Source organism: Triturus cristatus, chromosome 4_1 (assembly GCF_964204655.1).
Source record: "Triturus cristatus chromosome 4_1, aTriCri1.1, whole genome shotgun sequence".
Taxonomy (NCBI): domain Eukaryota; kingdom Metazoa; phylum Chordata; class Amphibia; order Caudata; family Salamandridae; genus Triturus; species Triturus cristatus.
The window spans coordinates 151,083,472-151,106,956 of record NC_140585.1 but is presented as its reverse complement, the minus strand read 5'-3'; the positions used below and the strand labels follow the sequence as shown (position 1 = coordinate 151,106,956).

Genomic DNA, 23,485 nt, shown 5'->3' with positions numbered 1-23,485 from the left:
TGTAGAGTTTAATAATTAATTGATATTTCAAGCATTTGAAATTTCAGCAGCACACGTAATCTATTTTAAATCCTGAAATTCGTTCTATCTCATTTTCGGCTGACTTAGAAATCATGTCTCTAAATTGACATTGTGAAATTAGTAAAAGGCCAAATACTATTACTAGGTACTAAATTACATGTCCAGCAGTATAACTGGAAATTTACTCTTGGGCATAGATTATGCAACATTTTCAAAGCAAACAGTGTCTGTTTAAATAGACTTTCTTTCACTGCCGTTTTGGTAAATGTCTCTGGTTATGCAGAAGCAGGCATTGTTTGTTACTGTTTCAATTAGTTATAAGATAAAGGAGGGATAAAACTGACCCAGCTAGTATTCCAACCCAAAGACTTTGAATGCTTTCTCTACATTCGCCTAGAACCCCAAGCCGCTATCCATTGCACCAGAGATCCAACTTGATTCAACAAGGTGAACAGAAATTCTCAAATAAAAAGATGAGCTATCAGCGGTTGACCAACATTATAAAGTGATTTGGAAACTATAAGCAGGGTTCCATTTTGAACATTGAATTGGGGAAAAGATAATCAACATCTCAAACGACATGATACCGTTGCGGTAAGTCTTCTTAACTCTTGTCAAATGGTACACGACCGATGGGTATTTAATGGCTCCATTAAGAGTAACTTGCAATTACTCTAATGGGACTACTCGTTCATTGGATCCTGAAAAGAGCATGTCATTAGAGTACATTTTCTTTAAACAAACCGCCTGAACAGGGACTTGAACCCTGGACCCTCAGATTAAAAGTCTGATGCTCTACCGACTGAGCTATCCAGGCTCTGCAACACTGCAACTAAAAATCAGCTAAAAATGATGTGGACGCACACCAACCTACACTTTAATTCTTAATATGGTTACATATATTAGCAATCAAATATGTAGAGTTTAATAATTAATTGATATTTCAAGCATTTGAAATTTCAGCAGCACACGTAATCTATTTTAAATCCTGAAATTCGTTCTATCTCATTTTCGGCTGACTTAGAAATCATGTCTCTAAATTGACATTGTGAAATTAGTAAAAGGCCAAATACTATTACTAGGTACTAAATTACATGTCCAGCAGTATAACTGGAAATTTACTCTTGGGCATAGATTATGCAACATTTTCAAAGCAAACAGTGTCTGTTTAAATAGACTTTCTTTCACTGCCGTTTTGGTAAATGTCTCTGGTTATGCAGAAGCAGGCATTGTTTGTTACTGTTTCAATTAGTTATAAGATAAAGGAGGGATAAAACTGACCCAGCTAGTATTCCAACCCAAAGACTTTGAATGCTTTCTCTACATTCGCCTAGAACCCCAAGCCGCTATCCATTGCACCAGAGATCCAACCTGATTCAACAAGGTGAACAGAAATTCTCAAATAAAAAGATGAGCTATCAGCGGTTGACCAACTTTATAAAGTGATTTGGAAACTATAAGCAGGGTTCCATTTTGAACATTGAATTGGGGAAAAGATAATCAACATCTCAAACGACATGATACCGTTGCGGTAAGTCTTCTTAACTCTTGTCAAATGGTACACGACCGATGGGTATTTAATGGCTCCATTAAGAGTAACTTGCAATTACTCTAATGGGACTACTCGTTCATTGGATCCTGAAAAGAGCATGTCATTAGAGTACATTTTCTTTAAACAAACCGCCTGAACAGGGACTTGAACCCTGGACCCTCAGATTAAAAGTCTGATGCTCTACCGACTGAGCTATCCAGGCTCTGCAACACTGCAACTAAAAATCAGCTAAAAATGATGTGGACGCACACCAACCTACACTTTAATTCTTAATATGGTTACATATATTAGCAATCAAATATGTAGAGTTTAATAATTAATTGATATTTCAAGCATTTGAAATTTCAGCAGCACACGTAATCTATTTTAAATCCTGAAATTCGTTCTATCTCATTTTCGGCTGACTTAGAAATCATGTCTCTAAATTGACATTGTGAAATTAGTAAAAGGCCAAATACTATTACTAGGTACTAAATTACATGTCCAGCAGTATAACTGGAAATTTACTCTTGGGCATAGATTATGCAACATTTTCAAAGCAAACAGTGTCTGTTTAAATAGACTTTCTTTCACTGCCGTTTTGGTAAATGTCTCTGGTTATGCAGAAGCAGGCATTGTTTGTTACTGTTTCAATTAGTTATAAGATAAAGGAGGGATAAAACTGACCCAGCTAGTATTCCAACCCAAAGACTTTGAATGCTTTCTCTACATTCGCCTAGAACCCCAAGCCGCTATCCATTGCACCAGAGATCCAACCTGATTCAACAAGGTGAACAGAAATTCTCAAATAAAAAGATGAGCTATCAGCGGTTGACCAACATTATAAAGTGATTTGGAAACTATAAGCAGGGTTCCATTTTGAACATTGAATTGGGGAAAAGATAATCAACATCTCAAACGACATGATACCGTTGCGGTAAGTCTTCTTAACTCTTGTCAAATGGTACACGACCGATGGGTATTTAATGGCTCCATTAAGAGTAACTTGCAATTACTCTAATGGGACTACTCGTTCATTGGATCCTGAAAAGAGCATGTCATTAGAGTACATTTTCTTTAAACAAACCGCCTGAACAGGGACTTGAACCCTGGACCCTCAGATTAAAAGTCTGATGCTCTACCGACTGAGCTATCCAGGCTCTGCAACACTGCAACTAAAAATCAGCTAAAAATGATGTGGACGCACACCAACCTACACTTTAATTCTTAATATGGTTACATATATTAGCAATCAAATATGTAGAGTTTAATAATTAATTGATATTTCAAGCATTTGAAATTTCAGCAGCACACGTAATCTATTTTAAATCCTGAAATTCGTTCTATCTCATTTTCGGCTGACTTAGAAATCATGTCTCTAAATTGACATTGTGAAATTAGTAAAAGGCCAAATACTATTACTAGGTACTAAATTACATGTCCAGCAGTATAACTGGAAATTTACTCTTGGGCATAGATTATGCAACATTTTCAAAGCAAACAGTGTCTGTTTAAATAGACTTTCTTTCACTGCCGTTTTGGTAAATGTCTCTGGTTATGCAGAAGCAGGCATTGTTTGTTACTGTTTCAATTAGTTATAAGATAAAGGAGGGATAAAACTGACCCAGCTAGTATTCCAACCCAAAGACTTTGAATGCTTTCTCTACATTCGCCTAGAACCCCAAGCCGCTATCCATTGCACCAGAGATCCAACCTGATTCAACAAGGTGAACAGAAATTCTCAAATAAAAAGATGAGCTATCAGCGGTTGACCAACTTTATAAAGTGATTTGGAAACTATAAGCAGGGTTCCATTTTGAACATTGAATTGGGGAAAAGATAATCAACATCTCAAACGACATGATACCGTTGCGGTAAGTCTTCTTAACTCTTGTCAAATGGTACACGACCGATGGGTATTTAATGGCTCCATTAAGAGTAACTTGCAATTACTCTAATGGGACTACTCGTTCATTGGATCCTGAAAAGAGCATGTCATTAGAGTACATTTTCTTTAAACAAACCGCCTGAACAGGGACTTGAACCCTGGACCCTCAGATTAAAAGTCTGATGCTCTACCGACTGAGCTATCCAGGCTCTGCAACACTGCAACTAAAAATCAGCTAAAAATGATGTGGACGCACACCAACCTACACTTTAATTCTTAATATGGTTACATATATTAGCAATCAAATATGTAGAGTTTAATAATTAATTGATATTTCAAGCATTTGATATTTCAGCAGCACACGTAATCTATTTTAAATCCTGAAATTCGTTCTATCTCATTTTCGGCTGACTTAGAAATCATGTCTCTAAATTGACATTGTGAAATGAGTAAAAGGCCAAATACTATTACTAGGTACTAAATTACATGTCCAGCAGTATAACTGGAAATTTACTCTTGGGCATAGATTATGCAACATTTTCAAAGCAAACAGTGTCTGTTTAAATAGACTTTCTTTCACTGCCGTTTTGGTAAATGTCTCTGGTTATGCAGAAGCAGGCATTGTTTGTTACTGTTTCAATTAGTTATAAGATAAAGGAGGGATAAAACTGACCCAGCTAGTATTCCAACCCAAAGACTTTGAATGCTTTCTCTACATTCGCCTAGAACCCCAAGCCGCTATCCATTGCACCAGAGATCCAACCTGATTCAACAAGGTGAACAGAAATTCTCAAATAAAAAGATGAGCTATCAGCGGTTGACCAACATTATAAAGTGATTTGGAAACTATAAGCAGGGTTCCATTTTGAACATTGAATTGGGGAAAAGATAATCAACATCTCAAACGACATGATACCGTTGCGGTAAGTCTTCTTAACTCTTGTCAAATGGTACACGACCGATGGGTATTTAATGGCTCCATTAAGAGTAACTTGCAATTACTCTAATGGGACTACTCGTTCATTGGATCCTGAAAAGAGCATGTCATTAGAGTACATTTTCTTTAAACAAACCGCCTGAACAGGGACTTGAACCCTGGACCCTCAGATTAAAAGTCTGATGCTCTACCGACTGAGCTATCCAGGCTCTGCAACACTGCAACTAAAAATCAGCTAAAAATGATGTGGACGCACACCAACCTACACTTTAATTCTTAATATGGTTACATATATTAGCAATCAAATATGTAGAGTTTAATAATTAATTGATATTTCAAGCATTTGAAATTTCAGCAGCACACGTAATCTATTTTAAATCCTGAAATTCGTTCTATCTCATTTTCGGCTGACTTAGAAATCATGTCTCTAAATTGACATTGTGAAATTAGAAAAAGGCCAAATACTATTACTAGGTACTAAATTACATGTCCAGCAGTATAACTGGAAATTTACTCTTGGGCATAGATTATGCAACATTTTCAAAGCAAACAGTGTCTGTTTAAATAGACTTTCTTTCACTGCCGTTTTGGTAAATGTCTCTGGTTATGCAGAAGCAGGCATTGTTTGTTACTGTTTCAATTAACTATAAGATAAAGGAGGGATAAAACTGACCCAGCTAGCATTCCAACCCAAAGACTTTGAATGCTTTCTCTACATTCGCCTAGAACCCCAAGCCGCTATCCATTGCACCAGAGATCCAACCTGATTCAACAAGGTGAACAGAAATTCTCAAATAAAAAGATGAGCTATCAGCGGTTGACCAACTTTATAAAGTGATTTGGAAACTATAAGCAGGGTTCCATTTTGAACATTGAATTGGGGAAAAGATAATCAACATCTCAAACGACATGATACCGTTGCGGTAAGTCTTCTTAACTCTTGTCAAATGGTACACGACCGATGGGTATTTAATGGCTCCATTAAGAGTAACTTGCAATTACTCTAATGGGACTACTCGTTCATTGGATCCTGAAAAGAGCATGTCATTAGAGTACATTTTCTTTAAACAAACCGCCTGAACAGGGACTTGAACCCTGGACCCTCAGATTAAAAGTCTGATGCTCTACCGACTGAGCTATCCAGGCTCTGCAACACTGCAACTAAAAATCAGCTAAAAATGATGTGGACGCACACCAACCTACACTTTAATTCTTAATATGGTTACATATATTAGCAATCAAATATGTAGAGTTTAATAATTAATTGATATTTCAAGCATTTGAAATTTCAGCAGCACACGTAATCTATTTTAAATCCTGAAATTCGTTCTATCTCATTTTCGGCTGACTTAGAAATCATGTCTCTAAATTGACATTGTGAAATTAGTAAAAGGCCAAATACTATTACTAGGTACTAAATTACATGTCCAGCAGTATAACTGGAAATTTACTCTTGGGCATAGATTATGCAACATTTTCAAAGCAAACAGTGTCTGTTTAAATAGACTTTCTTTCACTGCCGTTTTGGTAAATGTCTCTGGTTATGCAGAAGCAGGCATTGTTTGTTACTGTTTCAATTAGTTATAAGATAAAGGAGGGATAAAACTGACCCAGCTAGTATTCCAACCCAAAGACTTTGAATGCTTTCTCTACATTCGCCTAGAACCCCAAGCCGCTATCCATTGCACCAGAGATCCAACCTGATTCAACAAGGTGAACAGAAATTCTCAAATAAAAAGATGAGCTATCAGCGGTTGACCAACTTTATAAAGTGATTTGGAAACTATAAGCAGGGTTCCATTTTGAACATTGAATTGGGGAAAAGATAATCAACATCTCAAACGACATGATACCGTTGCGGTAAGTCTTCTTAACTCTTGTCAAATGGTACACGACCGATGGGTATTTAATGGCTCCATTAAGAGTAACTTGCAATTACTCTAATGGGACTACTCGTTCATTGGATCCTGAAAAGAGCATGTCATTAGAGTACATTTTCTTTAAACAAACCGCCTGAACAGGGACTTGAACCCTGGACCCTCAGATTAAAAGTCTGATGCTCTACCGACTGAGCTATCCAGGCTCTGCAACACTGCAACTAAAAATCAGCTAAAAATGATGTGGACGCACACCAACCTACACTTTAATTCTTAATATGGTTACATATATTAGCAATCAAATATGTAGAGTTTAATAATTAATTGATATTTCAAGCATTTGAAATTTCAGCAGCACACGTAATCTATTTTAAATCCTGAAATTCGTTCTATCTCATTTTCGGCTGACTTAGAAATCATGTCTCTAAATTGACATTGTGAAATTAGTAAAAGGCCAAATACTATTACTAGGTACTAAATTACATGTCCAGCAGTATAACTGGAAATTTACTCTTGGGCATAGATTATGCAACATTTTCAAAGCAAACAGTGTCTGTTTAAATAGACTTTCTTTCACTGCCGTTTTGGTAAATGTCTCTGGTTATGCAGAAGCAGGCATTGTTTGTTACTGTTTCAATTAGTTATAAGATAAAGGAGGGATAAAACTGACCCAGCTAGTATTCCAACCCAAAGACTTTGAATGCTTTCTCTACATTCGCCTAGAACCCCAAGCCGCTATCCATTGCACCAGAGATCCAACCTGATTCAACAAGGTGAACAGAAATTCTCAAATAAAAAGATGAGCTATCAGCGGTTGACCAACTTTATAAAGTGATTTGGAAACTATAAGCAGGGTTCCATTTTGAACATTGAATTGGGGAAAAGATAATCAACATCTCAAACGACATGATACCGTTGCGGTAAGTCTTCTTAACTCTTGTCAAATGGTACACGACCGATGGGTATTTAATGGCTCCATTAAGAGTAACTTGCAATTACTCTAATGGGACTACTCGTTCATTGGATCCTGAAAAGAGCATGTCATTAGAGTACATTTTCTTTAAACAAACCGCCTGAACAGGGACTTGAACCCTGGACCCTCAGATTAAAAGTCTGATGCTCTACCGACTGAGCTATCCAGGCTCTGCAACACTGCAACTAAAAATCAGCTAAAAATGATGTGGACGCACACCAACCTACACTTTAATTCTTAATATGGTTACATATATTAGCAATCAAATATGTAGAGTTTAATAATTAATTGATATTTCAAGCATTTGAAATTTCAGCAGCACACGTAATCTATTTTAAATCCTGAAATTCGTTCTATCTCATTTTCGGCTGACTTAGAAATCATGTCTCTAAATTGACATTGTGAAATTAGTAAAAGGCCAAATACTATTACTAGGTACTAAATTACATGTCCAGCAGTATAACTGGAAATTTACTCTTGGGCATAGATTATGCAACATTTTCAAAGCAAACAGTGTCTGTTTAAATAGACTTTCTTTCACTGCCGTTTTGGTAAATGTCTCTGGTTATGCAGAAGCAGGCATTGTTTGTTACTGTTTCAATTAGTTATAAGATAAAGGAGGGATAAAACTGACCCAGCTAGTATTCCAACCCAAAGACTTTGAATGCTTTCTCTACATTCGCCTAGAACCCCAAGCCGCTATCCATTGCACCAGAGATCCAACCTGATTCAACAAGGTGAACAGAAATTCTCAAATAAAAAGATGAGCTATCAGCGGTTGACCAACTTTATAAAGTGATTTGGAAACTATAAGCAGGGTTCCATTTTGAACATTGAATTGGGGAAAAGATAATCAACATCTCAAACGACATGATACCGTTGCGGTAAGTCTTCTTAACTCTTGTCAAATGGTACACGACCGATGGGTATTTAATGGCTCCATTAAGAGTAACTTGCAATTACTCTAATGGGACTACTCGTTCATTGGATCCTGAAAAGAGCATGTCATTAGAGTACATTTTCTTTAAACAAACCGCCTGAACAGGGACTTGAACCCTGGACCCTCAGATTAAAAGTCTGATGCTCTACCGACTGAGCTATCCAGGCTCTGCAACACTGCAACTAAAAATCAGCTAAAAATGATGTGGACGCACACCAACCTACACTTTAATTCTTAATATGGTTACATATATTAGCAATCAAATATGTAGAGTTTAATAATTAATTGATATTTCAAGCATTTGAAATTTCAGCAGCACACGTAATCTATTTTAAATCCTGAAATTCGTTCTATCTCATTTTCGGCTGACTTAGAAATCATGTCTCTAAATTGACATTGTGAAATTAGTAAAAGGCCAAATACTATTACTAGGTACTAAATTACATGTCCAGCAGTATAACTGGAAATTTACTCTTGGGCATAGATTATGCAACATTTTCAAAGCAAACAGTGTCTGTTTAAATAGACTTTCTTTCACTGCCGTTTTGGTAAATGTCTCTGGTTATGCAGAAGCAGGCATTGTTTGTTACTGTTTCAATTAGTTATAAGATAAAGGAGGGATAAAACTGACCCAGCTAGTATTCCAACCCAAAGACTTTGAATGCTTTCTCTACATTCGCCTAGAACCCCAAGCCGCTATCCATTGCACCAGAGATCCAACCTGATTCAACAAGGTGAACAGAAATTCTCAAATAAAAAGATGAGCTATCAGCGGTTGACCAACTTTATAAAGTGATTTGGAAACTATAAGCAGGGTTCCATTTTGAACATTGAATTGGGGAAAAGATAATCAACATCTCAAACGACATGATACCGTTGCGGTAAGTCTTCTTAACTCTTGTCAAATGGTACACGACCGATGGGTATTTAATGGCTCCATTAAGAGTAACTTGCAATTACTCTAATGGGACTACTCGTTCATTGGATCCTGAAAAGAGCATGTCATTAGAGTACATTTTCTTTAAACAAACCGCCTGAACAGGGACTTGAACCCTGGACCCTCAGATTAAAAGTCTGATGCTCTACCGACTGAGCTATCCAGGCTCTGCAACACTGCAACTAAAAATCAGCTAAAAATGATGTGGACGCACACCAACCTACACTTTAATTCTTAATATGGTTACATATATTAGCAATCAAATATGTAGAGTTTAATAATTAATTGATATTTCAAGCATTTGAAATTTCAGCAGCACACGTAATCTATTTTAAATCCTGAAATTCGTTCTATCTCATTTTCGGCTGACTTAGAAATCATGTCTCTAAATTGACATTGTGAAATTAGAAAAAGGCCAAATACTATTACTAGGTACTAAATTACATGTCCAGCAGTATAACTGGAAATTTACTCTTGGGCATAGATTATGCAACATTTTCAAAGCAAACAGTGTCTGTTTAAATAGACTTTCTTTCACTGCCGTTTTGGTAAATGTCTCTGGTTATGCAGAAGCAGGCATTGTTTGTTACTGTTTCAATTAACTATAAGATAAAGGAGGGATAAAACTGACCCAGCTAGTATTCCAACCCAAAGACTTTGAATGCTTTCTCTACATTCGCCTAGAACCCCAAGCCGCTATCCATTGCACCAGAGATCCAACCTGATTCAACAAGGTGAACAGAAATTCTCAAATAAAAAGATGAGCTATCAGCGGTTGACCAACTTTATAAAGTGATTTGGAAACTATAAGCAGGGTTCCATTTTGAACATTGAATTGGGGAAAAGATAATCAACATCTCAAACGACATGATACCGTTGCGGTAAGTCTTCTTAACTCTTGTCAAATGGTACACGACCGATGGGTATTTAATGGCTCCATTAAGAGTAACTTGCAATTACTCTAATGGGACTACTCGTTCATTGGATCCTGAAAAGAGCATGTCATTAGAGTACATTTTCTTTAAACAAACCGCCTGAACAGGGACTTGAACCCTGGACCCTCAGATTAAAAGTCTGATGCTCTACCGACTGAGCTATCCAGGCTCTGCAACACTGCAACTAAAAATCAGCTAAAAATGATGTGGACGCACACCAACCTACACTTTAATTCTTAATATGGTTACATATATTAGCAATCAAATATGTAGAGTTTAATAATTAATTGATATTTCAAGCATTTGAAATTTCAGCAGCACACGTAATCTATTTTAAATCCTGAAATTCGTTCTATCTCATTTTCGGCTGACTTAGAAATCATGTCTCTAAATTGACATTGTGAAATTAGAAAAAGGCCAAATACTATTACTAGGTACTAAATTACATGTCCAGCAGTATAACTGGAAATTTACTCTTGGGCATAGATTATGCAACATTTTCAAAGCAAACAGTGTCTGTTTAAATAGACTTTCTTTCACTGCCGTTTTGGTAAATGTCTCTGGTTATGCAGAAGCAGGCATTGTTTGTTACTGTTTCAATTAACTATAAGATAAAGGAGGGATAAAACTGACCCAGCTAGTATTCCAACCCAAAGACTTTGAATGCTTTCTCTACATTCGCCTAGAACCCCAAGCCGCTATCCATTGCACCAGAGATCCAACCTGATTCAACAAGGTGAACAGAAATTCTCAAATAAAAAGATGAGCTATCAGCGGTTGACCAACTTTATAAAGTGATTTGGAAACTATAAGCAGGGTTCCATTTTGAACATTGAATTGGGGAAAAGATAATCAACATCTCAAACGACATGATACCGTTGCGGTAAGTCTTCTTAACTCTTGTCAAATGGTACACGACCGATGGGTATTTAATGGCTCCATTAAGAGTAACTTGCAATTACTCTAATGGGACTACTCGTTCATTGGATCCTGAAAAGAGCATGTCATTAGAGTACATTTTCTTTAAACAAACCGCCTGAACAGGGACTTGAACCCTGGACCCTCAGATTAAAAGTCTGATGCTCTACCGACTGAGCTATCCAGGCTCTGCAACACTGCAACTAAAAATCAGCTAAAAATGATGTGGACGCACACCAACCTACACTTTAATTCTTAATATGGTTACATATATTAGCAATCAAATATGTAGAGTTTAATAATTAATTGATATTTCAAGCATTTGAAATTTCAGCAGCACACGTAATCTATTTTAAATCCTGAAATTCGTTCTATCTCATTTTCGGCTGACTTAGAAATCATGTCTCTAAATTGACATTGTGAAATTAGTAAAAGGCCAAATACTATTACTAGGTACTAAATTACATGTCCAGCAGTATAACTGGAAATTTACTCTTGGGCATAGATTATGCAACATTTTCAAAGCAAACAGTGTCTGTTTAAATAGACTTTCTTTCACTGCCGTTTTGGTAAATGTCTCTGGTTATGCAGAAGCAGGCATTGTTTGTTACTGTTTCAATTAGTTATAAGATAAAGGAGGGATAAAACTGACCCAGCTAGTATTCCAACCCAAAGACTTTGAATGCTTTCTCTACATTCGCCTAGAACCCCAAGCCGCTATCCATTGCACCAGAGATCCAACCTGATTCAACAAGGTGAACAGAAATTCTCAAATAAAAAGATGAGCTATCAGCGGTTGACCAACTTTATAAAGTGATTTGGAAACTATAAGCAGGGTTCCATTTTGAACATTGAATTGGGGAAAAGATAATCAACATCTCAAACGACATGATACCGTTGCGGTAAGTCTTCTTAACTCTTGTCAAATGGTACACGACCGATGGGTATTTAATGGCTCCATTAAGAGTAACTTGCAATTACTCTAATGGGACTACTCGTTCATTGGATCCTGAAAAGAGCATGTCATTAGAGTACATTTTCTTTAAACAAACCGCCTGAACAGGGACTTGAACCCTGGACCCTCAGATTAAAAGTCTGATGCTCTACCGACTGAGCTATCCAGGCTCTGCAACACTGCAACTAAAAATCAGCTAAAAATGATGTGGACGCACACCAACCTACACTTTAATTCTTAATATGGTTACATATATTAGCAATCAAATATGTAGAGTTTAATAATTAATTGATATTTCAAGCATTTGAAATTTCAGCAGCACACGTAATCTATTTTAAATCCTGAAATTCGTTCTATCTCATTTTCGGCTGACTTAGAAATCATGTCTCTAAATTGACATTGTGAAATTAGTAAAAGGCCAAATACTATTACTAGGTACTAAATTACATGTCCAGCAGTATAACTGGAAATTTACTCTTGGGCATAGATTATGCAACATTTTCAAAGCAAACAGTGTCTGTTTAAATAGACTTTCTTTCACTGCCGTTTTGGTAAATGTCTCTGGTTATGCAGAAGCAGGCATTGTTTGTTACTGTTTCAATTAGTTATAAGATAAAGGAGGGATAAAACTGACCCAGCTAGTATTCCAACCCAAAGACTTTGAATGCTTTCTCTACATTCGCCTAGAACCCCAAGCCGCTATCCATTGCACCAGAGATCCAACCTGATTCAACAAGGTGAACAGAAATTCTCAAATAAAAAGATGAGCTATCAGCGGTTGACCAACTTTATAAAGTGATTTGGAAACTATAAGCAGGGTTCCATTTTGAACATTGAATTGGGGAAAAGATAATCAACATCTCAAACGACATGATACCGTTGCGGTAAGTCTTCTTAACTCTTGTCAAATGGTACACGACCGATGGGTATTTAATGGCTCCATTAAGAGTAACTTGCAATTACTCTAATGGGACTACTCGTTCATTGGATCCTGAAAAGAGCATGTCATTAGAGTACATTTTCTTTAAACAAACCGCCTGAACAGGGACTTGAACCCTGGACCCTCAGATTAAAAGTCTGATGCTCTACCGACTGAGCTATCCAGGCTCTGCAACACTGCAACTAAAAATCAGCTAAAAATGATGTGGACGCACACCAACCTACACTTTAATTCTTAATATGGTTACATATATTAGCAATCAAATATGTAGAGTTTAATAATTAATTGATATTTCAAGCATTTGAAATTTCAGCAGCACACGTAATCTATTTTAAATCCTGAAATTCGTTCTATCTCATTTTCGGCTGACTTAGAAATCATGTCTCTAAATTGACATTGTGAAATTAGTAAAAGGCCAAATACTATTACTAGGTACTAAATTACATGTCCAGCAGTATAACTGGAAATTTACTCTTGGGCATAGATTATGCAACATTTTCAAAGCAAACAGTGTCTGTTTAAATAGACTTTCTTTCACTGCCGTTTTGGTAAATGTCTCTGGTTATGCAGAAGCAGGCATTGTTTGTTACTGTTTCAATTAGTTATAAGATAAAGGAGGGATAAAACTGACCCAGCTAGTATTCCAACCCAAAGACTTTGAATGCTTTCTCTACATTCGCCTAGAACCCCAAGCCGCTATCCATTGCACCAGAGATCCAACCTGATTCAACAAGGTGAACAGAAATTCTCAAATAAAAAGATGAGCTATCAGCGGTTGACCAACTTTATAAAGTGATTTGGAAACTATAAGCAGGGTTCCATTTTGAACATTGAATTGGGGAAAAGATAATCAACATCTCAAACGACATGATACCGTTGCGGTAAGTCTTCTTAACTCTTGTCAAATGGTACACGACCGATGGGTATTTAATGGCTCCATTAAGAGTAACTTGCAATTACTCTAATGGGACTACTCGTTCATTGGATCCTGAAAAGAGCATGTCATTAGAGTACATTTTCTTTAAACAAACCGCCTGAACAGGGACTTGAACCCTGGACCCTCAGATTAAAAGTCTGATGCTCTACCGACTGAGCTATCCAGGCTCTGCAACACTGCAACTAAAAATCAGCTAAAAATGATGTGGACGCACACCAACCTACACTTTAATTCTTAATATGGTTACATATATTAGCAATCAAATATGTAGAGTTTAATAATTAATTGATATTTCAAGCATTTGAAATTTCAGCAGCACACGTAATCTATTTTAAATCCTGAAATTCGTTCTATCTCATTTTCGGCTGACTTAGAAATCATGTCTCTAAATTGACATTGTGAAATTAGTAAAAGGCCAAATACTATTACTAGGTACTAAATTACATGTCCAGCAGTATAACTGGAAATTTACTCTTGGGCATAGATTATGCAACATTTTCAAAGCAAACAGTGTCTGTTTAAATAGACTTTCTTTCACTGCCGTTTTGGTAAATGTCTCTGGTTATGCAGAAGCAGGCATTGTTTGTTACTGTTTCAATTAGTTATAAGATAAAGGAGGGATAAAACTGACCCAGCTAGTATTCCAACCCAAAGACTTTGAATGCTTTCTCTACATTCGCCTAGAACCCCAAGCCGCTATCCATTGCACCAGAGATCCAACCTGATTCAACAAGGTGAACAGAAATTCTCAAATAAAAAGATGAGCTATCAGCGGTTGACCAACTTTATAAAGTGATTTGGAAACTATAAGCAGGGTTCCATTTTGAACATTGAATTGGGGAAAAGATAATCAACATCTCAAACGACATGATACCGTTGCGGTAAGTCTTCTTAACTCTTGTCAAATGGTACACGACCGATGGGTATTTAATGGCTCCATTAAGAGTAACTTGCAATTACTCTAATGGGACTACTCGTTCATTGGATCCTGAAAAGAGCATGTCATTAGAGTACATTTTCTTTAAACAAACCGCCTGAACAGGGACTTGAACCCTGGACCCTCAGATTAAAAGTCTGATGCTCTACCGACTGAGCTATCCAGGCTCTGCAACACTGCAACTAAAAATCAGCTAAAAATGATGTGGACGCACACCAACCTACACTTTAATTCTTAATATGGTTACATATATTAGCAATCAAATATGTAGAGTTTAATAATTAATTGATATTTCAAGCATTTGAAATTTCAGCAGCACACGTAATCTATTTTAAATCCTGAAATTCGTTCTATCTCATTTTCGGCTGACTTAGAAATCATGTCTCTAAATTGACATTGTGAAATTAGAAAAAGGCCAAATACTATTACTAGGTACTAAATTACATGTCCAGCAGTATAACTGGAAATTTACTCTTGGGCATAGATTATGCAACATTTTCAAAGCAAACAGTGTCTGTTTAAATAGACTTTCTTTCACTGCCGTTTTGGTAAATGTCTCTGGTTATGCAGAAGCAGGCATTGTTTGTTACTGTTTCAATTAACTATAAGATAAAGGAGGGATAAAACTGACCCAGCTAGTATTCCAACCCAAAGACTTTGAATGCTTTCTCTACATTCGCCTAGAACCCCAAGCCGCTATCCATTGCACCAGAGATCCAACCTGATTCAACAAGGTGAACAGAAATTCTCAAATAAAAAGATGAGCTATCAGCGGTTGACCAACTTTATAAAGTGATTTGGAAACTATAAGCAGGGTTCCATTTTGAACATTGAATTGGGGAAAAGATAATCAACATCTCAAACGACATGATACCGTTGCGGTAAGTCTTCTTAACTCTTGTCAAATGGTACACGACCGATGGGTATTTAATGGCTCCATTAAGAGTAACTTGCAATTACTCTAATGGGACTACTCGTTCATTGGATCCTGAAAAGAGCATGTCATTAGAGTACATTTTCTTTAAACAAACCGCCTGAACAGGGACTTGAACCCTGGACCCTCAGATTAAAAGTCTGATGCTCTACCGACTGAGCTATCCAGGCTCTGCAACACTGCAACTAAAAATCAGCTAAAAATGATGTGGACGCACACCAACCTACACTTTAATTCTTAATATGGTTACATATATTAGCAATCAAATATGTAGAGTTTAATAATTAATTGATATTTCAAGCATTTGAAATTTCAGCAGCACACGTAATCTATTTTAAATCCTGAAATTCGTTCTATCTCATTTTCGGCTGACTTAGAAATCATGTCTCTAAATTGACATTGTGAAATTAGTAAAAGGCCAAATACTATTACTAGGTACTAAATTACATGTCCAGCAGTATAACTGGAAATTTACTCTTGGGCATAGATTATGCAACATTTTCAAAGCAAACAGTGTCTGTTTAAATAGACTTTCTTTCACTGCCGTTTTGGTAAATGTCTCTGGTTATGCAGAAGCAGGCATTGTTTGTTACTGTTTCAATTAGTTATAAGATAAAGGAGGGATAAAACTGACCCAGCTAGTATTCCAACCCAAAGACTTTGAATGCTTTCTCTACATTCGCCTAGAACCCCAAGCCGCTATCCATTGCACCAGAGATCCAACCTGATTCAACAAGGTGAACAGAAATTCTCAAATAAAAAGATGAGCTATCAGCGGTTGACCAACTTTATAAAGTGATTTGGAAACTATAAGCAGGGTTCCATTTTGAACATTGAATTGGGGAAAAGATAATCAACATCTCAAACGACATGATACCGTTGCGGTAAGTCTTCTTAACTCTTGTCAAATGGTACACGACCGATGGGTATTTAATGGCTCCATTAAGAGTAACTTGCAATTACTCTAATGGGACTACTCGTTCATTGGATCCTGAAAAGAGCATGTCATTAGAGTACATTTTCTTTAAACAAACCGCCTGAACAGGGACTTGAACCCTGGACCCTCAGATTAAAAGTCTGATGCTCTACCGACTGAGCTATCCAGGCTCTGCAACACTGCAACTAAAAATCAGCTAAAAATGATGTGGACGCACACCAACCTACACTTTAATTCTTAATATGGTTACATATATTAGCAATCAAATATGTAGAGTTTAATAATTAATTGATATTTCAAGCATTTGAAATTTCAGCAGCACACGTAATCTATTTTAAATCCTGAAATTCGTTCTATCTCATTTTCGGCTGACTTAGAAATCATGTCTCTAAATTGACATTGTGAAATTAGTAAAAGGCCAAATACTATTACTAGGTACTAAATTACATGTCCAGCAGTATAACTGGAAATTTACTCTTGGGCATAGATTATGCAACATTTTCAAAGCAAACAGTGTCTGTTTAAATAGACTTTCTTTCACTGCCGTTTTGGTAAATGTCTCTGGTTATGCAGAAGCAGGCATTGTTTGTTACTGTTTCAATTAGTTATAAGATAAAGGAGGGATAAAACTGACCCAGCTAGTATTCCAACCCAAAGACTTTGAATGCTTTCTCTACATTCGCCTAGAACCCCAAGCCGCTATCCATTGCACCAGAGATCCAACCTGATTCAACAAGGTGAACAGAAATTCTCAAATAAAAAGATGAGCTATCAGCGGTTGACCAACTTTATAAAGTGATTTGGAAACTATAAGCAGGGTTCCATTTTGAACATTGAATTGGGGAAAAGATAATCAACATCTCAAACGACATGATACCGTTGCGGTAAGTCTTCTTAACTCTTGTCAAATGGTACACGACCGATGGGTATTTAATGGCTCCATTAAGAGTAACTTGCAATTACTCTAATGGGACTACTCGTTCATTGGATCCTGAAAAGAGCATGTCATTAGAGTACATTTTCTTTAAACAAACCGCCTGAACAGGGACTTGAACCCTGGACCCTCAGATTAAAAGTCTGATGCTCTACCGACTGAGCTATCCAGGCTCTGCAACACTGCAACTAAAAATCAGCTAAAAATGATGTGGACGCACACCAACCTACACTTTAATTCTTAATATGGTTACATATATTAGCAATCAAATATGTAGAGTTTAATAATTAATTGATATTTCAAGCATTTGAAATTTCAGCAGCACACGTAATCTATTTTAAATCCTGAAATTCGTTCTATCTCATTTTCGGCTGACTTAGAAATCATGTCTCTAAATTGACATTGTGAAATTAGTAAAAGGCCAAATACTATTACTAGGTACTAAATTACATGTCCAGCAGTATAACTGGAAATTTACTCTTGGGCATAGATTATGCAACATTTTCAAAGCAAACAGTGTCTGTTTAAATAGACTTTCTTTCACTGCCGTTTTGGTAAATGTCTCTGGTTATGCAGAAGCAGGCATTGTTTGTTACTGTTTCAATTAGTTATAAGATAAAGGAGGGATAAAACTGACCCAGCTAGTATTCCAACCCAAAGACTTTGAATGCTTTCTCTACATTCGCCTAGAACCCCAAGCCGCTATCCATTGCACCAGAGATCCAACCTGATTCAACAAGGTGAACAGAAATTCTCAAATAAAAAGATGAGCTATCAGCGGTTGACCAACATTATAAAGTGATTTGGAAACTATAAGCAGGGTTCCATTTTGAACATTGAATTGGGGAAAAGATAATCAACATCTCAAACGACATGATACCGTTGCGGTAAGTCTTCTTAACTCTTGTCAAATGGTACACGACCGATGGGTATTTAATGGCTCCATTAAGAGTAACTTGCAATTACTCTAATGGGACTACTCGTTCATTGGATCCTGAAAAGAGCATGTCATTAGAGTACATTTTCTTTAAACAAACCGCCTGAACAGGGACTTGAACCCTGGACCCTCAGATTAAAAGTCTGATGCTCTACCGACTGAGCTATCCAGGCTCTGCAACACTGCAACTAAAAATCAGCTAAAAATGATGTGGACGCACACCAACCTACACTTTAATTCTTAATATGGTTACATATATTAGCAATCAAATATGTAGAGTTTAATAATTAATTGATATTTCAAGCATTTGAAATTTCAGCAGCACACGTAATCTATTTTAAATCCTGAAATTCGTTCTATCTCATTTTCGGCTGACTTAGAAATCATGTCTCTAAATTGACATTGTGAAATTAGTAAAAGGCCAAATACTATTACTAGGTACTAAATTACATGTCCAGCAGTATAACTGGAAATTTACTCTTGGGCATAGATTATGCAACATTTTCAAAGCAAACAGTGTCTGTTTAAATAGACTTTCTTTCACTGCCGTTTTGGTAAATGTCTCTGGTTATGCAGAAGCAGGCATTGTTTGTTACTGTTTCAATTAGTTATAAGATAAAGGAGGGATAAAACTGACCCAGCTAGTATTCCAACCCAAAGACTTTGAATGCTTTCTCTACATTCGCCTAGAACCCCAAGCCGCTATCCATTGCACCAGAGATCCAACCTGATTCAACAAGGTGAACAGAAATTCTCAAATAAAAAGATGAGCTATCAGCGGTTGACCAACATTATAAAGTGATTTGGAAACTATAAGCAGGGTTCCATTTTGAACATTGAATTGGGGAAAAGATAATCAACATCTCAAACGACATGATACCGTTGCGGTAAGTCTTCTTAACTCTTGTCAAATGGTACACGACCGATGGGTATTTAATGGCTCCATTAAGAGTAACTTGCAATTACTCTAATGGGACTACTCGTTCATTGGATCCTGAAAAGAGCATGTCATTAGAGTACATTTTCTTTAAACAAACCGCCTGAACAGGGACTTGAACCCTGGACCCTCAGATTAAAAGTCTGATGCTCTACCGACTGAGCTATCCAGGCTCTGCAACACTGCAACTAAAAATCAGCTAAAAATGATGTGGACGCACACCAACCTACACTTTAATTCTTAATATGGTTACATATATTAGCAATCAAATATGTAGAGTTTAATAATTAATTGATATTTCAAGCATTTGAAATTTCAGCAGCACACGTAATCTATTTTAAATCCTGAAATTCGTTCTATCTCATTTTCGGCTGACTTAGAAATCATGTCTCTAAATTGACATTGTGAAATTAGTAAAAGGCCAAATACTATTACTAGGTACTAAATTACATGTCCAGCAGTATAACTGGAAATTTACTCTTGGGCATAGATTATGCAACATTTTCAAAGCAAACAGTGTCTGTTTAAATAGACTTTCTTTCACTGCCGTTTTGGTAAATGTCTCTGGTTATGCAGAAGCAGGCATTGTTTGTTACTGTTTCAATTAGTTATAAGATAAAGGAGGGATAAAACTGACCCAGCTAGTATTCCAACCCAAAGACTTTGAATGCTTTCTCTACATTCGCCTAGAACCCCAAGCCGCTATCCATTGCACCAGAGATCCAACCTGATTCAACAAGGTGAACAGAAATTCTCAAATAAAAAGATGAGCTATCAGCGGTTGACCAACATTATAAAGTGATTTGGAAACTATAAGCAGGGTTCCATTTTGAACATTGAATTGGGGAAAAGATAATCAACATCTCAAACGACATGATACCGTTGCGGTAAGTCTTCTTAACTCTTGTCAAATGGTACACGACCGATGGGTATTTAATGGCTCCATTAAGAGTAACTTGCAATTACTCTAATGGGACTACTCGTTCATTGGATCCTGAAAAGAGCATGTCATTAGAGTACATTTTCTTTAAACAAACCGCCTGAACAGGGACTTGAACCCTGGACCCTCAGATTAAAAGTCTGATGCTCTACCGACTGAGCTATCCAGGCTCTGCAACACTGCAACTAAAAATCAGCTAAAAATGATGTGGACGCACACCAACCTACACTTTAATTCTTAATATGGTTACATATATTAGCAATCAAATATGTAGAGTTTAATAATTAATTGATATTTCAAGCATTTGAAATTTCAGCAGCACACGTAATCTATTTTAAATCCTGAAATTCGTTCTATCTCATTTTCGGCTGACTTAGAAATCATGTCTCTAAATTGACATTGTGAAATTAGTAAAAGGCCAAATACTATTACTAGGTACTAAATTACATGTCCAGCAGTATAACTGGAAATTTACTCTTGGGCATAGATTATGCAACATTTTCAAAGCAAACAGTGTCTGTTTAAATAGACTTTCTTTCACTGCCGTTTTGGTAAATGTCTCTGGTTATGCAGAAGCAGGCATTGTTTGTTACTGTTTCAATTAGTTATAAGATAAAGGAGGGATAAAACTGACCCAGCTAGTATTCCAACCCAAAGACTTTGAATGCTTTCTCTACATTCGCCTAGAACCCCAAGCCGCTATCCATTGCACCAGAGATCCAACCTGATTCAACAAGGTGAACAGAAATTCTCAAATAAAAAGATGAGCTATCAGCGGTTGACCAACATTATAAAGTGATTTGGAAACTATAAGCAGGGTTCCATTTTGAACATTGAATTGGGGAAAAGATAATCAACATCTCAAACGACATGATACCGTTGCGGTAAGTCTTCTTAACTCTTGTCAAATGGTACACGACCGATGGGTATTTAATGGCTCCATTAAGAGTAACTTGCAATTACTCTAATGGGACTACTCGTTCATTGGATCCTGAAAAGAGCATGTCATTAGAGTACATTTTCTTTAAACAAACCGCCTGAACAGGGACTTGAACCCTGGACCCTCAGATTAAAAGTCTGATGCTCTACCGACTGAGCTATCCAGGCTCTGCAACACTGCAACTAAAAATCAGCTAAAAATGATGTGGACGCACACCAACCTACACTTTAATTCTTAATATGGTTACATATATTAGCAATCAAATATGTAGAGTTTAATAATTAATTGATATTTCAAGCATTTGAAATTTCAGCAGCACACGTAATCTATTTTAAATCCTGAAATTCGTTCTATCTCATTTTCGGCTGACTTAGAAATCATGTCTCTAAATTGACATTGTGAAATTAGTAAAAGGCCAAATACTATTACTAGGTACTAAATTACATGTCCAGCAGTATAACTGGAAATTTACTCTTGGGCATAGATTATGCAACATTTTCAAAGCAAACAGTGTCTGTTTAAATAGACTTTCTTTCACTGCCGTTTTGGTAAATGTCTCTGGTTATGCAGAAGCAGGCATTGTTTGTTACTGTTTCAATTAGTTATAAGATAAAGGAGGGATAAAACTGACCCAGCTAGTATTCCAACCCAAAGACTTTGAATGCTTTCTCTACATTCGCCTAGAACCCCAAGCCGCTATCCATTGCACCAGAGATCCAACCTGATTCAACAAGGTGAACAGAAATTCTCAAATAAAAAGATGAGCTATCAGCGGTTGACCAACTTTATAAAGTGATTTGGAAACTATAAGCAGGGTTCCATTTTGAACATTGAATTGGGGAAAAGATAATCAACATCTCAAACGACATGATACCGTTGCGGTAAGTCTTCTTAACTCTTGTCAAATGGTACACGACCGATGGGTATTTAATGGCTCCATTAAGAGTAACTTGCAATTACTCTAATGGGACTACTCGTTCATTGGATCCTGAAAAGAGCATGTCATTAGAGTACATTTTCTTTAAACAAACCGCCTGAACAGGGACTTGAACCCTGGACCCTCAGATTAAAAGTCTGATGCTCTACCGACTGAGCTATCCAGGCTCTGCAACACTGCAACTAAAAATCAGCTAAAAATTATGTGGACGCACACCAACCTACACTTTAATTCTTAATATGGTTACATATATTAGCAATCAAATATGTAGAGTTTAATAATTAATTGATATTTCAAGCATTTGAAATTTCAGCAGCACACGTAATCTATTTTAAATCCTGAAATTCGTTCTATCTCATTTTCGGCTGACTTAGAAATCATGTCTCTAAATTGACATTGTGAAATTAGTAAAAGGCCAAATACTATTACTAGGTACTAAATTACATGTCCAGCAGTATAACTGGAAATTTACTCTTGGGCATAGATTATGCAACATTTTCAAAGCAAACAGTGTCTGTTTAAATAGACTTTCTTTCACTGCCGTTTTGGTAAATGTCTCTGGTTATGCAGAAGCAGGCATTGTTTGTTACTGTTTCAATTAGTTATAAGATAAAGGAGGGATAAAACTGACCCAGCTAGTATTCCAACCCAAAGACTTTGAATGCTTTCTCTACATTCGCCTAGAACCCCAAGCCGCTATCCATTGCACCAGAGATCCAACCTGATTCAACAAGGTGAACAGAAATTCTCAAATAAAAAGATGAGCTATCAGCGGTTGACCAACATTATAAAGTGATTTGGAAACTATAAGCAGGGTTCCATTTTGAACATTGAATTGGGGAAAAGATAATCAACATCTCAAACGACATGATACCGTTGCGGTAAGTCTTCTTAACTCTTGTCAAATGGTACACGACCGATGGGTATTTAATGGCTCCATTAAGAGTAACTTGCAATTACTCTAATGGGACTACTCGTTCATTGGATCCTGAAAAGAGCATGTCATTAGAGTACATTTTCTTTAAACAAACCGCCTGAACAGGGACTTGAACCCTGGACCCTCAGATTAAAAGTCTGATGCTCTACCGACTGAGCTATCCAGGCTCTGCAACACTGCAACTAAAAATCAGCTAAAAATGATGTGGACGCACACCAACCTACACTTTAATTCTTAATATGGTTACATATATTAGCAATCAAATATGTAGAGTTTAATAATTAATTGATATTTCAAGCATTTGAAATTTCAGCAGCACACGTAAT

At 36.7% G+C, this 23,485-nt stretch overlaps 25 non-coding genes across 25 annotated transcripts; all 25 read right to left on the bottom strand.

Moving 5' to 3' along the window:
* Positions 1–765: 765 nt before the first annotated feature.
* On the bottom strand, positions 766–838 carry TRNAK-UUU (transfer RNA lysine (anticodon UUU)). Its single transcript has one exon. It is a non-coding gene; the product is annotated as a tRNA-Lys (tRNA).
* Positions 839–1,702: 864 nt separating this feature from the next.
* Positions 1,703–1,775, bottom strand: TRNAK-UUU (transfer RNA lysine (anticodon UUU)). The gene has a single exon. It is a non-coding gene; the product is annotated as a tRNA-Lys (tRNA).
* Positions 1,776–2,639: 864 nt separating this feature from the next.
* On the bottom strand, positions 2,640–2,712 carry TRNAK-UUU (transfer RNA lysine (anticodon UUU)). Its single transcript has one exon. It is a non-coding gene; the product is annotated as a tRNA-Lys (tRNA).
* An 864-nt stretch (positions 2,713–3,576) lies between these two features.
* On the bottom strand, positions 3,577–3,649 carry TRNAK-UUU (transfer RNA lysine (anticodon UUU)). Its single transcript has one exon. It is a non-coding gene; the product is annotated as a tRNA-Lys (tRNA).
* An 864-nt stretch (positions 3,650–4,513) lies between these two features.
* Positions 4,514–4,586, bottom strand: TRNAK-UUU (transfer RNA lysine (anticodon UUU)). Its single transcript has one exon. It is a non-coding gene; the product is annotated as a tRNA-Lys (tRNA).
* An 864-nt stretch (positions 4,587–5,450) lies between these two features.
* On the bottom strand, positions 5,451–5,523 carry TRNAK-UUU (transfer RNA lysine (anticodon UUU)). Its single transcript has one exon. It is a non-coding gene; the product is annotated as a tRNA-Lys (tRNA).
* Positions 5,524–6,387: 864 nt separating this feature from the next.
* On the bottom strand, positions 6,388–6,460 carry TRNAK-UUU (transfer RNA lysine (anticodon UUU)). Its single transcript has one exon. It is a non-coding gene; the product is annotated as a tRNA-Lys (tRNA).
* An 864-nt stretch (positions 6,461–7,324) lies between these two features.
* On the bottom strand, positions 7,325–7,397 carry TRNAK-UUU (transfer RNA lysine (anticodon UUU)). Its single transcript has one exon. It is a non-coding gene; the product is annotated as a tRNA-Lys (tRNA).
* Positions 7,398–8,261: 864 nt separating this feature from the next.
* On the bottom strand, positions 8,262–8,334 carry TRNAK-UUU (transfer RNA lysine (anticodon UUU)). The gene has a single exon. It is a non-coding gene; the product is annotated as a tRNA-Lys (tRNA).
* Positions 8,335–9,198: 864 nt separating this feature from the next.
* On the bottom strand, positions 9,199–9,271 carry TRNAK-UUU (transfer RNA lysine (anticodon UUU)). The gene has a single exon. It is a non-coding gene; the product is annotated as a tRNA-Lys (tRNA).
* Positions 9,272–10,135: 864 nt separating this feature from the next.
* On the bottom strand, positions 10,136–10,208 carry TRNAK-UUU (transfer RNA lysine (anticodon UUU)). The gene has a single exon. It is a non-coding gene; the product is annotated as a tRNA-Lys (tRNA).
* Positions 10,209–11,072: 864 nt separating this feature from the next.
* TRNAK-UUU (transfer RNA lysine (anticodon UUU)) lies at positions 11,073–11,145 on the bottom strand. Its single transcript has one exon. It is a non-coding gene; the product is annotated as a tRNA-Lys (tRNA).
* Positions 11,146–12,009: 864 nt separating this feature from the next.
* Positions 12,010–12,082, bottom strand: TRNAK-UUU (transfer RNA lysine (anticodon UUU)). Its single transcript has one exon. It is a non-coding gene; the product is annotated as a tRNA-Lys (tRNA).
* Positions 12,083–12,946: 864 nt separating this feature from the next.
* On the bottom strand, positions 12,947–13,019 carry TRNAK-UUU (transfer RNA lysine (anticodon UUU)). Its single transcript has one exon. It is a non-coding gene; the product is annotated as a tRNA-Lys (tRNA).
* An 864-nt stretch (positions 13,020–13,883) lies between these two features.
* TRNAK-UUU (transfer RNA lysine (anticodon UUU)) lies at positions 13,884–13,956 on the bottom strand. The gene has a single exon. It is a non-coding gene; the product is annotated as a tRNA-Lys (tRNA).
* Positions 13,957–14,820: 864 nt separating this feature from the next.
* TRNAK-UUU (transfer RNA lysine (anticodon UUU)) lies at positions 14,821–14,893 on the bottom strand. Its single transcript has one exon. It is a non-coding gene; the product is annotated as a tRNA-Lys (tRNA).
* Positions 14,894–15,757: 864 nt separating this feature from the next.
* On the bottom strand, positions 15,758–15,830 carry TRNAK-UUU (transfer RNA lysine (anticodon UUU)). Its single transcript has one exon. It is a non-coding gene; the product is annotated as a tRNA-Lys (tRNA).
* An 864-nt stretch (positions 15,831–16,694) lies between these two features.
* Positions 16,695–16,767, bottom strand: TRNAK-UUU (transfer RNA lysine (anticodon UUU)). The gene has a single exon. It is a non-coding gene; the product is annotated as a tRNA-Lys (tRNA).
* An 864-nt stretch (positions 16,768–17,631) lies between these two features.
* TRNAK-UUU (transfer RNA lysine (anticodon UUU)) lies at positions 17,632–17,704 on the bottom strand. Its single transcript has one exon. It is a non-coding gene; the product is annotated as a tRNA-Lys (tRNA).
* Positions 17,705–18,568: 864 nt separating this feature from the next.
* Positions 18,569–18,641, bottom strand: TRNAK-UUU (transfer RNA lysine (anticodon UUU)). The gene has a single exon. It is a non-coding gene; the product is annotated as a tRNA-Lys (tRNA).
* Positions 18,642–19,505: 864 nt separating this feature from the next.
* TRNAK-UUU (transfer RNA lysine (anticodon UUU)) lies at positions 19,506–19,578 on the bottom strand. The gene has a single exon. It is a non-coding gene; the product is annotated as a tRNA-Lys (tRNA).
* Positions 19,579–20,442: 864 nt separating this feature from the next.
* On the bottom strand, positions 20,443–20,515 carry TRNAK-UUU (transfer RNA lysine (anticodon UUU)). Its single transcript has one exon. It is a non-coding gene; the product is annotated as a tRNA-Lys (tRNA).
* An 864-nt stretch (positions 20,516–21,379) lies between these two features.
* On the bottom strand, positions 21,380–21,452 carry TRNAK-UUU (transfer RNA lysine (anticodon UUU)). The gene has a single exon. It is a non-coding gene; the product is annotated as a tRNA-Lys (tRNA).
* An 864-nt stretch (positions 21,453–22,316) lies between these two features.
* Positions 22,317–22,389, bottom strand: TRNAK-UUU (transfer RNA lysine (anticodon UUU)). Its single transcript has one exon. It is a non-coding gene; the product is annotated as a tRNA-Lys (tRNA).
* Positions 22,390–23,253: 864 nt separating this feature from the next.
* TRNAK-UUU (transfer RNA lysine (anticodon UUU)) lies at positions 23,254–23,326 on the bottom strand. The gene has a single exon. It is a non-coding gene; the product is annotated as a tRNA-Lys (tRNA).
* Positions 23,327–23,485: the final 159 nt, after the last annotated feature.